Here is a 13186-nt window from a genome sequence, read left to right on the forward strand (position 1 = left end):
GTCCGCACGGCTGCCCAGGACTGGACGTGAACCCCGACCTCCTTCCTTAGAGACCAAGAGCCTGTTTCCAGTCCCAACACCTGACTGTTCTGCTTCTGCTTAGGCTGGATTTGTATTTGACCATCCTCACCGACTGGTGAAAATACGGGCAGCTCTCAGTGTTTCTTTCACCTGACATCTCTATAGACCTTTAAAATCGAATTACGTGATGTTCTGATTAGAAAGTCAGTTCGTGTTGATGGGAGAAGATCGAGGAAATGCACAAACTCGTGGACAAAACAAAGACTGCTCCAAATCACCCCTCCCAAAAGCCAGCGTTCCCATCTTGGTGTGTTTGCCGGGCTCTCATTTTCCACCATCGCGCACGATTATCGAGGGCCTGCCGTGCATCAAGCGCTGCTCCGTGCACTACTTTTTTCCCTCTGTGCGTATTTGTCTCTGTATTTACTTATTTCAGATCCGGATCTTGCTCTCTGCCCTGTGATGTTTTATTGCTTGCGTTTCCCAAGGCCGTTCGGTAGCATTTTAACCGGTACCTAGAATTGTCAGACAACCTTATCATGGTTTATTTAATTTTTTTATTTAACTTGTTATTTAACTTTACTTATTTTTGCATATATAGATTTCTCATTTCTGGTTGTGAGGAACTCATATCTGTATCTAAACCTTTGTGTGGTTATTGATTTGCTACTTGGGTATAAGTTGCTAAGTGAGATTCCTAGTCCAAGGTGTAAACACTGTAGTTGTTGTGAATGCTTCTGCCTCAGTGTGGCTCCAGAAATCCTGTGGGGCTTTCTATTCTGTGAGCAGTTGAATGAAAATGTCCATGTCATTGCACTTATACTCACATGGGGTGCTACCTTTTACAGAGCTTCGAAATTTCAATTTTTAAAAACAATTTATTTGAGAGAGTGCGAGCATGAGCAGGGGGCAAGGGTAGAGGGAGAGAATCTCAAGTAGACTCCACGCTGAGCACAGAGCCCGACGCAGGGCTCAATCTCACAACCCTGAGATCGTGACCTGAGCTGAAATCAAGAGTTGGGTGCCCAACTGACTGAGCCACCCAGGTGCCCCGAAATTTCAATTTTTAATACTTCATTTTCCATTGTTTTATATTTTTAATGAGTCCATCAAATATTTTACATGTTTGGTAGTTATTTTCCTAGTTTTAGAACTGGCTTTGAAGCCATGGTTTTACATGCACACTGCAAATGTTTCTTCCCACTTTGTCTTTCCACTTTTAATTTTGTGCGTGGGTTTCCCCCCTCTAATTTCAGTATGTTGGTATAATTCCATTCATCTCTGGTGCCATTTGTTTTGTGTTGTTACGCCTGAAAAGTCCTTTGTACCTTGAGACTCCCTGTATTTCTTTCTAGATGTTGGCTTGGTTTTTATATTGAACTCTTTAGATCATCCATCATTTATTTGGTAAATGCTACAAGGAAGGAAACGGACCACTTCATTCATCCATTACCTATCTTGCTATCTTTCATGAGTGGTGGCCTGTGTAAGATGTGCTGGCAGATAGGGGAGTAATGATGTAGGATCCGGGGCCATGCCGCTGGGTTTCATGCCCCTCAACCTCTCTGTGTGATCCTTAAAATGCAGAGAATGGTGGGCTTGTTTGAAGCATTAAATTACTATTTTCAAATAGTTCTACTTTGAGATGTAATTCGCATACCTGTGAATTCACGGATTCAAAATGTATAATTCAATGGTTTTTATTTTTTTAATGTATTTTTTAAAAACAATTTACTTATTTATTTGAGAGAGAGAGAGAGAGAGAGAGAGAGAGAGAGAGAGAGAGAGAGAGAGAGAGAGAGCGCGAGCAGGAGCGGGAGGGACAGAGGGAGAGAGAATCCCAAGCAGACTTCCCACTGAGCGCAGAGCCTGACATGGGGCTCTACCTCATGACCCCGAAATCGTGACCTGAGCTGAAATCAAGATTTGGCTGCTCAAGTGACTGAGCCAACCGGGTGCTCCTGCATCATTCAGTGGTTTTTAAATACATGCACATTGTTGCGCATCCAATACCATAATCAATTTTAGAACGTTTTTATTACCCAAAAAAGTCTATTCTGGATATTTCATATGGATGGAGTCACACAACAGGTGGTCTTTTGTGGTAAGTTTCTGCCACGTGGCATGTTTTCAAGGCCCCTGCCCATGCCCATACTTGATTCTTGTTCGTGCCTGAATTCTGCTCAACTCCATGGGTATGCTGTAATCTTATTTATCCATTCTCAAGCAGATGGACATTTCAGCCATTTCTACTTTTTGGGCTGTTATGAATCCTGCGGCTTGAATATTCCTGATGACTTTTTGCATCATCATATACTTTCAGGTCTCGTGGGCATATACCTAGGAGTGGAATTGCTGGGTCCTACGGTAAGTCCACATCCGACTGTTCGAGGAACAGCCAGCCCGCTTCCCAAAGCGGCTGTACCACCTTAGGTTCTTATCCCCTCCACCTCTTTGTCCGACTTCTTGATGACAGCCATCCTACCTGACGTGAAGTGTTACCTCCTTGTGGTTTTGATTTGCACTTCCCTGATGACTGATGAAGCATTTGTTCATGTGCTTATTGGCCATCTGTAGACCCCCCGTGGGGGGGTATAGAATGTATGGCCATAGCCTTTGCCCATTTTAAATTGGGTCATTTGCTTATTGTTGAGTTGTAACAGTTCCTTGTATGCTCTAGATACTGTCCCTTATCAGATCTAGCTTTATATCCAAGCGCACACCCAGCCCAATATAGCATTGGCAAATTTGCCCCCTCCCATTCTGTGCATTTTCTTTTCAATTTCTTCATGATGTCCTTTGAATCACAAAAGTTTTTAATTTTGATAACACCTTAGCGTATCTATTTGTTCTTTTGTTGTTTACTGCTTTGGTGTCATAGCTAAGAATCCATCCTAATACAAAGTCATGAAAATGTACAACTATGTTTTGTTCTAAGAGTGTTATACTTTGAGCTCTTGCATTTAGGTGTCTGATCCGTTTGGGCTGGTTTTTGTGATTGGTGGGATGTAAGGGTCCAATATTCTCAGCACCATTTGTTGAAGAGACTATTCTGGCACCCTTGTCAAAAATCAACTGCCCATAGATGTAGGAGTTTATTTCTGGTCTCTCAGTCCTACTGCACTGATCCTGACGTCTACGCTATGCTGGCACCAAGCTCTCCTGATTATCCCGGCTTTGTCGTAGGTTTTTCAATCAGGACCAGTAAGTTCTCCAGGTTTGCTCTTTTTCAGGACTGTTTTTGCAATTCTGTGTGCCTTGAATTCCCACATGTGTTTTAAGATCATCTTGTCAATTTCTTCAAAGACAGGGATTCAGGAGGAATTTCGACAGGGATTGGGCTGAGTCTATAAATCACTCTGAGGAGAACTGCTACCTTAAAAATATTAAGTCTTTTGTTCCATTAATATGGGATATCTTTCTATTTATTTACACCTTTAATTTCTTTCAGCAATGGTTTGTAGTATAAAGTGTAAATGGTTTTCATTTTTATTATGTTTATTCTGATGTTTTTAATTCTTTTTTGGTGCTATTGTAAATGGGATTGTTTTCTTTATCTTTGGGTTGTTCATTGCTCATGTATAGAATTTTAACTGAATTTTTTGATTGATTGGTCTTGTATCTTGCAAACCTGCTGCTAAATTAGTTAATATTTTACCTGGCAAGGGTCTGGTCCATAGTGTAATGTAAGTGCTTCAAATAATGAAATAAAATAATATAGTGAAATGAAATGAGACTCTTACATGACACAGGAGAATGGTCCGCACAATTTTTGTTGGCACGGGGTATTCTAAATGTTCTTAACCTTGGTTGTTCATCAATACCTAAGAAGTCGTTTGTTTCATCAAAATATTCAAATGTATTAGTTGGGTAATGAATAATTATTAATAATAAATCCAGTTATTCCAACAGATCTCGGGAAGCAGGTGACAGAATGTGGAGAAAGAGCACACCCATTCCCTCACCTTATGTGTAAGAGCCAACAGACATTATTTTATTCTTCCTAAGATATAATGGTTCCATTTTTTTTAAATCAGCGAGAACCACTAAGGGATAATTAAGAACATTCTTTTTTTGTTGTTGTTTAAATCTGAGTACAGCTGGAACTAAGGGAGCGTCCCTAAGTTCAGGTGGAGCGGAGTCGGTGGTGGCACAGTGCGGCTCCCGGTCTGGGCTCGTGCTCAGGCCTCCGGCCCGTCTCAACGCCGCGCCCCTCTCCCATCATCTTCCCCCCACCCCACCAGGGCCCAACATTCTCTCAACGCGTACCTTTTTGTTCACGTTTCTGCAAAATGCATATTGTTGCTTTGTGTGGCTGGGTTTTTAATTTATGTGATTGTTCTGTGCCCTATTACGTTTTCTTTTTTTACGTTTTTCACTGGGCACCACGAACGTAACGCAGATCCACCCGTGTTTGTGTTTATACATCTACCCCGCCAACTCCTCATGGCCGTGTTGCACCAGACTATGTGCTCCACTGTTTTACCCGTCCACCTGCCCCTGGTGGTGGCTCAGGTGGCTTCCACCTCCCGGGCATCACCAATAACCCTGCAGCACCCTCCTGTACATGCCCTGCGGACTGAGAGACAAGCGCTCTGGGACATATTTCCCCATGCAGGCAGGACCCCTATTTCACGGTGGTGATCGGGGCCAGGGCTCCCAGACTGGCTGCTTCACTCTGTACAGCCACCACCCATTCTCACGGGCTCCTCTGTCCCCCCCATCCCACGCATAGGAAATGAAATGATGTAATCCACTAAAATCCCCTATCGAATGGATCTATGGACCCCTCGGTGTGTTGGTAAAAAAATGTAACTGCCCAATAAGAGGTCTGGCCCTTGCCCCTGGCTCTGGGGGGTGATCTCAAAGCCCTTGGAATGTCATGCCTGACAGAAGTGTGTTTGTTTCCCCAGAAGCTTTGGGTCACACCAAATAGTAGATATGAACGAGGGTGGGGGCTGTGGGTCTTGCAACATCAGCTCAACCTCCAGGGGGCTAGGAGTCCGTCAAGCTTACATGGTGGCGCCCCGTGAAATTCCTGGCTCAGAGGAGCTTCCCTGGCTGGCCATGCTCTGTGCCAGAAGCTCCACGCTTGGAAACTTACCAGACCCTGCCCTGGGCTGATTTCCACCTGTATCCTTTCACTGCACGAAACAATTACCATCAGCAGAACAGCCTTCTACGAGTTCTCTGAGTCTTTCGGCAGATTGCTGAACCTAAGGGTGGTTTTGGGGGCCCCTTAACTTACAATTAGTATCAAAAGTGAGGGCGGCCTGATGGACCGTTCCCTGAGAATACATTCTCAAACCAGTCCTGCTTCTTGATGACACAACCCCAAGCCCACGGGGACTTTGGAATCAAACCTGACTCAAAGTAGAGAGTGCCGTGTCTCTGCGGTCTCTCAGCAAGGCTCCAGGGGAATGACCTGGGATGACTTCGGCAAGAGGCATGCACACCTCACCCAGCACAGTGCTGCAGGGAGGGGCGCGTAGGGCTGCAGGTGTTCCCCATCATCTGTGCTGAGCTGAGGTCCAGGCAAGGAGACAGTGAGGGCCATGAGAGAATGGAACGTCTCTGTTCTTGGACAGTCATACAAATTCAGATGACTGAAGGTCATTGAGCGCACTGTTCACTGCTCTCCCCATACCTGGCATCTCCTGGGTGCCCCATCAGCATATGATTAAGTCACATCTTTATAGGGCACCTGCAGTGTGTAAGGAATTGCTTCAGGTTTCATGGGTTGAGTTGTGTCCCACCCCACCCAACTCGTCTGGTGAAGTCTTAACCTCCAGTGCCTCACAACGTGCTTGTGTTTGGAAATAGGGTTGCTCAGATATAGTTCAGTAGTTAAGATGAGGCCATACTGGAATCAGGTGGATCCCCCATCCGGTGTAATTGGGGTCCTTATATGCAGACTGCCACGCGAAGAGACACACTCTGGAGAAAGTCACGGGAAGGTTGGAGTGATGTCACCACGAGTGAAGGAGCCACCGGGATTGGCCCCCAGTGGCCTGCAGGGGAACGTGACTCTGCCAACACCTCGGTCTCAGACGTCTGGCCTCCAGACTGTGAGACAGTATTTCCGATGGTCAGGCCACTGGGCGGGTGGCACCTGGTTACGGCAGCCCCAGCAAGCTCATGCGGAATGGAGATGGGTGGGGGGCACGGCAGGCGAGGTGTGCACTCATACAGGGCCGCCAGCAACTGGCATTAGGCAGACCTGGAAGGGTGGCGGTGCATGGCAGGCGGGGAGGGGGGGAAGACCAGCAGGGGCTGAGAAGCGACGGTGGCGGGTGCGGGCACATCGGCAGGGGAAGGACATGTCCTGGCCACAGAGCCCGAGGAGGCGGGTGGTGAGTCCAGCAGCTGGGCTTGCAGCGGCCACCTATGTGGCTACACGGCCGCTCTGACTGGGGACGGGCTCCGCCGCAAGCGAGGGGCCCGCCTGGATTGTGACATTCTCACTCCAGGCTGAGTACGGAATTAATTCCCGCTGTGCCTGACCTGTTGTGCAGAGCGATTTAGTAAAATAGGTTCCAGGTGATTCCCTGATTTGTGACCATGAGGATTTATGCAAAAAAGGACGCCGACTTAATATCCTGCTTTGAGGCTGTGCCTGTTCCGGATCCAGCCCACACGGGAGGCTGCTAAATCTTCCTCGGTCCGCCGCGGGCCCGGGCTTCGGATGCCTCCGCGCCTGCCTCATTTGTTAGGCTGTGACCCAACAGTGAAGCCGGAATAGGGCTTGCTCATAACCACAGCTGGAAAATTAAATTTTATTTTCAACACATCTTTACCCTTCTTGCTGCTGATTTGTCTGGCTCCAAGCCAGTCTCCCTATGGCTTTGGTTTTAATATGTGGCCATAAACCCCTCAGTGTTACAAGCCACTAAAAGCTGGCCCCTGTGTCACTTTCCTCAACACAGTTAATTAAATGCCCAGCCTAGTGTGCACATGGAAGTTGTAAAACTCCTTGGCTGGAGAGAGTGGGTTGGACGCGTCCAGGCGGATATTCGGATTATCTTTTTACAATGGGGTCAACCCAGAATGGGTGGAGGGCATCTGGGATTGGATGAGAAGCAACACCGCTAAGGTTCTTTCAGAAATTCCACGATGCTCCCACCTTTAGAGATTTACCCAAGGGAGGTGAAGACACAGTCTGTGAGAGGCCTTCCCAAGAATGACGATAGCACTATTACTGGTTTTAGCCCCAAATGCAACAAGGGAGTGGATAAGCAGACTGTGGTACATCCAGGCCATGGACTATTGCTCAGTAATAAAAAGGAACAAACCACAGGAAAAGTACACACCGGATGGTTCCATTGTATGAAACTCGGCAGCCAGCAAGACTAATCCATAGTCACAGAAACCAGGACCCTGGTGCCTTATGGCAGGTGCAGACCGCCTTGGGAGGGGCATGAAGAAAATTTCTGGGGTGATGGAAATATTCCATGTCTTGCTGGTGTGGCGATCACATTGGCGTACGTGTTTATCAAACTGCAGGATTTATCACGTGTGCACTTATGACCTGGGCATCGCACCACATGTAAATGTTACCTCATAATAAAACAAAGCTCCAAGACGATACAACCCTGAGGGTTACTGGAAAGCGGAGCACTCAGGTCACTTACCTGTCAGGACAGAACTCCTCGGGGGCTCCGGCCAGGGCGTGGATGGTGACGCAGACTGCAGATGGGGATCACGAGTAGCATGCCCTCGGGAGTTTTCCTCCAGACCCTTCCAGACGTGCCCCTGGGGGTGGAGCCTGAGGGGTTCTCGGCCGCCATGTCCAGATACTGCATCTGGAGGAGGACCTCGTGCGTGGGACCCGCCTGCCGGAGAGAAAAGGCCCCTTGTGAAGTGGCTACTGAGTGAGCCCGGTGCCTGACGCTAACAAGGAACTCTTTCTGAGCTCCACGAGGGCCTGTCTGCCTGCTCAGAAACGGCTCAGTAACTATTCGTGGAGCAGGTGCCGTGAGCTGTGGGTGAGCTTGGGGGGAGCACCACCCTGTACCTCATCGGATGTCTTTACCTGCTTGTGTGAGTCTCTCCCGCTGGATTAGGGGTGGTTTGGGCCGGAGATGGTGGCATACTGATTGCTTTTAGGGTTGGTGTCACCTTTCCTTTATCGGAGTAGCCGGTGTCCATATATGTATGGATATCACCCCCCACCTCTGTGGGATGGCTAACTCAAACTTCTTCGTGCCCAGCAAACTGTTCTCCCCACTGCCATTTCCGTCAGCGGTCCAGCCACGCTCCCGCTGCCTCAGGCACAAAACCTAGACGGGTTCCTTGGTTCTTCCTTTTGAAACACACCCTGTCCGACCCATTAGCTAGCTCATGAGTCCCACTTCGCAAATCTCTCTCTCGAATCCGATCGGCTTCTCGACGTCCAATGCTGTCTTCTTTCCCACCTGGACCCTGGCCTCCTCACTGGCCTCCCTGGCTCCGTTTTTGCCCCCCTGCATCTATCCTGTCGCATCACCTGGCAAAGGCTCGTGGGATTTTATGAGCTGGGAGACAAGCGCTCCTGAAAGTCAAGCCCCTCAAAATACAAACCAAAACCATAATGACATACCACTTCATGCCCATGAGGATGGCTGTTATAAAAAAAATCAGGAGCGCCTGGGTGGCTCAGTTGGTTAAGCGTCTGCCTTTGGCTGAGGTCCTGATCCTGGGGTCCTCGGATCGAGCCCTACGTCGGGCTCCCTGCTCAGCGGGGAGTCTGCTTCTCCCTCTGCCTCCCCCTGCTTGTGCTCTCTCTCTCTCTCTCTCAAATAAATAAATAACATCTTAAAAAAAAAGCCCAAACCAAACACATACACAACCCAGGCAGTAAGTGTTGGCAAAGATGTGGAGAAATTTGAACACTCGTGCACCACTGGCAGGAATATAAAGTGATATGGCCGCTATGAAAAACATTTAAAACAAGACCACGGAACCCAGCAGTTCCACAAAGAACTGAAAGCAGGGTCTTATTTGCTCACCCATGTTCACAGCAGCATCACTCACAATCGTGAAAAAGGCTGGAAGCACCCCAGGTGTTCACTGATGGATGAACAGATAAATACATTACACAGACACTGGAATATTGCTCAGCCTTAAGGAGGAAGGAGTTCTGACACCTGCCACCGCGTGGATGAACCTTGAGGACATGATGCTGAGTAGAATAAGGTAGCCATGGAAGACAATCCTGGCTGTGGCCACGTCTGTGAGGTCCCAGAGGAATAAAATTCACAGACAGAGGGCAGGATGGCAAGGCCCCCGGGCTGGGGAGGGGAATGGCTAGTGAGTGTTTAACGGGTCCGAGTTTCAGTTTTACGAGATGAAAAGCTGTAGAGGTGGACGGTGGTGGTGGTTGCACAACAGTGAATGCACTCAATGCCCCTAAACGGGACATGGGAAAAGGTTAAAACAGTAAATTTTATGTTGTGTGTATTTCACCCCAATTTATTTTTTTTCACCCCAATTTAAAGAACGAGCCAACTCTCAATCCGGGAGACGGGCCCCTGGGCGCCTCTGGGGCGCTACCTTTGGGGGGTCGGTTGGCCGTGCTGGATTCCTGGCTGGCCTGGGCAGCATCAGTCCGAGCCGGAGAGGGGAGAAGTGGGGAGGGCAAAGCCGAGAGCTCACTGCTCGAACGGGGGGGGGAGGAGGCTGCCCCCGTGCTTCCCAGCCTCCCGCCTGCCCGTGTCACATCACGCCCCGACCCTGCACAGCCAGAAGCCAGCCACCCCTGACCTTGTCTGCTACCTGTCTATAGCCATGTGCCCCGCCCCCACACCCTTGCACCCTTCCAGAGCCCAGCTTCAGCAAAAATACTAAGTACGAATTTATTTTTATGTGAATTATTGTTTAGATTTATATATATATATATATTTGAACATTCACCAAAGGTTATAAAAATCAATCGTAAGACAATACCTAAAATACACACTGTCGTGTTTTTCTGTGTTTCTGCCTAGGCTTTTTTGACAATACCTAAAATACACACTGTCATGTTTTCCTGTGTTTCTGCCTAGGCTTTTTTGACAATACCTAAAATACACACTGTCATGTTTTTCTGTGTTTCTGCCTAGGCTTTTTTTCCGAGCGTTGTTTACATAAGCTAATGCTGTCTGCACAATCTTGTGTTTTGATGTTTTCATTCCAGCATTAGCATTTTGGGATTTTCCCATGCCGTGCAAATTCTTCAGCGTGCAGCTACAGCACCTGGGTGAGACTGTGCTGCGGGGCCATGCCGCTATGGATCACTCCTGCTTTGTTTCTGATTGTTTCTGTTTTGCAAATAATGTGCCAATAAGCAAATTTTCTTGAGAATCCTTCTTTTGGTACACATGGCCAATGACCGTATTGGAAGAGACTTCCAGCTTTTCTCTTGAAGTGGACTCATCAGGTCAAAGGTGGGAATCATTTGAAAACTTCTCCCTCCCTCTGCCTCTCTATTGTGCTAATGGCTTGCTTTCCATATATTTATTTACTACTGTAAACTTGCACGTGAGCCTGATTTATTTTCTTGGTAGTAGCAGGGCTCAGTTTCCTTCAGTGAATCTGAACACTTTTTACTTTTTTCATTATTTATTTTTCTTGTTTTCTAGGGAGTTTGTACCAATTTACAGTTTCACTGAGGGTGTTCATGCCTCCGACTCTTCCCATGTTTCATACGTGTACTTAATGTATATAATAAATATTATATAATTGCTATGTAACATACGCATATTACATAATAGTTATTATATCATATATACACATTATAATATATAATAATTTTAAAGTTCCAATTTGGTAATAAAAGACAGCATTTAAAAAATTATGTTTCTGATTACTAGTGAGGTTGAACGTCCTCCCGTATGTTTATTTACATTTGTATTTCTTGCTCTGTGAACGTCCTTTGAATGTCTACCTGTGGGGCCTGCTGTTCTTATTGATTCACACAAGCTCTTTATGAATTAAGTCTAGGAACACATTTGTCGTATTTTTGCAGACATTTTGCCCACTTTTCTGTTTGCAGGTTTAATGAGGTGGATCAATGGTGTTCTTGGGTTGTCTCTGTCCCCTCCTTCCCGCTTCCCTGTGCTCTCCTCCTGCTTTCTGCGAGGCTCGCTGTGCATGGGTACCATAACGGAACCCTGTGGGGGCGGCCTGGGGCGGTAGGTGGAACCTCAGAGAGTCTGGGGTCTCCAGTTCCGAGTTCAGGGAGCTCCTCACCATGGGGGCAGGCTGTGTAATTTATCTCAGCATCAGAGAAATGTGCAGAACAAGGTCAGTTGGGAGGCACAATAAGCCCTCGTAAGAGACCACTAGAAGCTATGTCTCTTTTTTTATAATGAGGCACAAATGACTGAAATGGGGTTAATGTATAATTCCATCACAGGATTTAACAATGGGCAATGTTGTGCGTTGAACTGTGTCCTCCAAAGAGATGGGTTGAAGTCACCTTGGGACCAGGCTGCTTGGGCCACCCGAAATCTCCCAGGGTCACCAACATTCGGGTTCAGTTCTGGGGATTGAGGCAGCTCTGGGGGACGCCGAGAGCTGGCTCTTCATGCAAAAGCTTGTGCACACTGTGTGCAGGACCCACTGGGCCGGGATGCCTCTGATGACCTCTGCTCGGCATCTGGTGGGACCTGGTGGGTGTCGTTTCTCCTTAAGATGCTGAGTGATGTCCACAGAGTCGACGCCCGGCTTGTCCCCGGAGGAGGTGTCTGCTAGAGGGATGGGAAAGGCGCTGTCAGGAGTCTCTACGTGTGGGACGGAGTCCAGAGCGGGCCGGATGGGACAGCGTCAGGGACACACGTGTCTGAGGCTAACGGAGCACAGGGTGAAGGACTGCAGCGGAGAGTCAGGTGCGCCCACGCACTCTGCAGGCGCCACCTCTTACGGCCCCAAGGACGCGCACGGAGCATCTGCATCATTCTCTTCGTTTTGTGGACGAGGTGAGTGGAGATGACAAAGCAAGGAGCTCACATGGTCGGCCTACCCAGGGCTGGACTGAATGCAGGTGCAGGCCTGTAGGGGCTGGGTCCCCGCTCTGAGCGCCGTGGCCTCCTCTGCCTGCGTCGCCTTCCAGCATCATTTATGTTTGGCGCACAGAGAGGGTGCTGGTGGGGTGAGAATGCACAGCGAGAGGAGAATACCTCCTAAGTAACCGGGTCTCCAGAGGGACATGCTGCCGATGGAAAGCGCTTTCTGTTCCATGAACCCCGTCATTAAAGAGACATGGGGTGTGCTGCATCTGGGGGCATGCAAAACAATCCCTGCAGTACAGAAAATACCTTTAAAGCTGGTCTTTGCATTATTTTTCTTTTATCCTTCAAAAAAATACCTACTTTGTAGTATGCTTTATTACGTACATAATATATTCTCACAGTACGGTATGCTTCATAAATAAATAAATATACATACACTTGTGGTGCATGCTCAGGTGGGTGTGCGAGCAGAGCGCTTGGAGCCCCGGGAATGCTCTGGGCATGCGTACTAGGGCTTTGCTCTACTTTAAGCTGCTCCTGAAAAACCACACGGCAACGTGTGGAGAACTTTTCCCAGTGATGTGGGGCATCTTCTTTAGTTGTTTGTGATCCTCAGGCTTGCAAATTGTTTTCCCACACTTGATCTTAGTAAATGCTCCCAGCAGCCCAGAGGGGCAGGCCAGGGGCCACCACCAGAGGCGCCCATGCTGTATTTGGATGGGATGAGTGCTTTGTACCTTGAGGAGGAGCAGATGGCTCAAGAAGTGGCACGTGATCTCAATGGTGGCGGTGGTGACGGTGGCGAATGTCACACGGATTACTGATGGGATCTGTGTCCACACCACAAGAGGTGCTGGTAATGACACCCAGACTGGAGGCCCCCAAAATCCTGGCCTGGAAAACAGGACTCACACTTTAAGGAACTAAACCAGAGGCAGCAAAGTGGTCAAGAGAATCTGGGGGCGCCTGGGCGGCTCAGTCAGTTAAGCGTCTGCCTTCGGCTCAGTTCGTGATCCCAGGGTCCTGGGATAGAGCCCCACGTCAGGCTCCCTGCTCAGCAAGGAGTCTGCCTCTCCCTCTCCCTCTGCTCCTCCCCTGGCTTGTGCTGTCAAATAAATAAGTAAACTCTTGAAAAAAAAAAAAAGTACTGGCAACCTCATAACCCACCAGTGAGCTGACTTACTGACACCCGAGCC

At 48.1% G+C, this 13186-nt stretch overlaps 1 long non-coding RNA gene across 2 annotated transcripts in view; it reads right to left on the reverse strand.

Annotated features, from left to right (window-relative positions):
- Positions 1-13186, reverse strand: part of LOC113932929 — a 119394-nt gene that overhangs the window by 83864 nt on the left and 22344 nt on the right. For both annotated transcript variants that reach the window (XR_003523169.2, XR_003523168.2), the window contains exon 2: positions 7653-7853. This is a non-coding gene — a long non-coding RNA (uncharacterized LOC113932929). The remainder of the gene's footprint in view (positions 1-7652; positions 7854-13186) is intronic.

The sequence above is a fragment of the Zalophus californianus genome, chromosome 10 (assembly GCF_009762305.2).
Source record: "Zalophus californianus isolate mZalCal1 chromosome 10, mZalCal1.pri.v2, whole genome shotgun sequence".
NCBI lineage: Eukaryota > Metazoa > Chordata > Mammalia > Carnivora > Otariidae > Zalophus > Zalophus californianus.